This window comes from Arachis ipaensis, chromosome B10, assembly GCF_000816755.2.
Source record: "Arachis ipaensis cultivar K30076 chromosome B10, Araip1.1, whole genome shotgun sequence".
NCBI lineage: Eukaryota > Viridiplantae > Streptophyta > Magnoliopsida > Fabales > Fabaceae > Arachis > Arachis ipaensis.
Genome location: NC_029794.2, coordinates 22468885 through 22470880, shown reverse-complemented (window position 1 = coordinate 22470880; position 1996 = coordinate 22468885). Strand labels below are relative to the sequence as shown.

At 31.7% G+C, this 1996-nt stretch overlaps 1 long non-coding RNA gene across 1 annotated transcript in view; it reads left to right on the top strand.

Annotated features, from left to right (window-relative positions):
• Positions 825 to 1996, top strand: part of LOC110268550 — a 1931-nt gene continuing 759 nt past the window's right edge. Inside the window, exons 1-2 of the long non-coding RNA XR_002356714.1 lie at positions 825 to 1104; positions 1734 to 1798. This is a non-coding gene — a long non-coding RNA (uncharacterized LOC110268550). The remainder of the gene's footprint in view (positions 1105 to 1733; positions 1799 to 1996) is intronic.

Sequence of the window (1996 nt, the reverse complement as noted above, 5' to 3'; positions counted from 1 at the left end):
TTAATTACAACACAAATAAATAAATATATATATTCATTATTAAATATTAAAAAAAATTATTTACCCATTGAAGATGATCCAAATACTCAATAATATATTATTTCGATTTGGTAAAATTACGCACCATTTTTCTTCCTGCACTGTATACTTCTTCTTCACCCACACTTTGCTTTTTCACTCTTAATCCTCTTCACTCTTGCTTCCTCATTCTCCTTTTACTCTTCCTCAGCTTCAGTAACTTACTTCGTTTTTACTTAGCCTTCCCTAGTTGTCTGTGTTTTGACTTTTAAGGACTCAAGTGACCACCCTCTATAACACGTGTCGCGCATGCAGTTAGGAAGGCTGCAAAACGCAACCTCCGTTTTGCTCTGCAAGACTGACAAACGCAATCTGCGTTTTGCCTAATTCAATGCTGGTTAATACCTGCTCCTATCAGCATGCAGGGAACATCAGGGCACGTTTTGCAACCTGCTTCCCTTCTCAGTCCAATCACATCCTGCGTTTTGCCTGCAAATTTTTGGTTTCATCGCCTGTAAAATATTACCTGCGTTTTGCAGGTCATTGAGTATCGCAAGTCCACATTTGTGGACAACTCACCATGCATCCATATTTAAATTTATCACTATTATTTTATCCATAATCAAATTAATTTCTGATTAAAATGCCACAACTCTTTTTGACTAACAACTAAATGCATATATAACATGATAATTTATATATTCTATCATAATTAATGTTAATAAGTACCCGATCNAATTAAAAAATACAATTAAAAAAAACCACTTCCTTGACCCACCCATTTAAAAAGTGTATCACACAAGTATCTAAAATCAGCATCTCCATTATTAGGCTTCAATTCAGCGTTCAATTCATTCTTATCCGAAAAGAAAAAGCCCATCTACTTTTTACACACTCGTTTCTGTAGTCCCCTAGCTCCTATAAATATCTTGTTGCATTTCTTCATCTTCATGTGAAGAATCAAAGCTCAAAGCAACATCATATATTTGGTACCATACAATAATATAGCGAGAGAAATCAAGAATGTCTGACATCGCTATGTTGGTGGCAGAAGAGTACGAGAGGAGGACCAAGAATCTTAATAACGTAGAGGGAGAAATGACGTTGGTTTCTTCTTCACTATTATTGGGTCTCACTGAGAGGCTCGTTAAGGATAAGAGGGTGCTTCCAAAGTGGGTTTTGAAATGGGAACCAAAGACCCAATTTGCTATTGCTGCCTCAAACAGTTTCTTCTCTGCTTAAAATATCTTGCTGCTTTCGCTTTCGTTACTTGGTAGTCGGACTAGTTGCTACCTAATTATATATTTTCCTTTTATTTTTCTTTTTTTCTTTCTCCATGAAATTTTCTTTTCTCTAAGTTCATGTAAATTGCAGTTAAATTCAATTTTATGAAAGTCGAACTGGATATTAAGCCAGACTAGATAATAATGGTTCATCAGAATATTGTGGTTTAACTGGATTGTGATTAAATATATATTTATATTTATTTTGGTTCGGTTAGAACTTAGAACAATTTTGCACATTGAAAATTTTAAAAAGAGTAGTAACCTAATACAGTCTCTATGAAATATTGAGGCAAACATTAATTTTTAACAAATTTTAATTATTTAATCAATTTTAAATTTTTTTTTTTGTTAGACATTAATTTTTACATTATGTTGTTTGTCTTTATAGAAGGACTGATCTATTAATTTTAAAAATTTTGTATAATGTAGGAATGTTGGCTTGTGGTAGGACATAGCAGATGTGGAACAATAAGATGTGCAGACAAATCAGGCAGGTAGCATCTTTATAGAAAATTTTGATATTTTTTAATAAAGTTAGTGTGTGTTATAAAATGGTATATAATTATACATTATCGAAAGAATATATTATTAAGAATTTGGATCATTCTCAATATATATATAAGTTTTAATCAGCTTAATCTTTTTTAATCTCTTTTATTTTTTTAATTATTTTATACTCCTCATTATTTGCT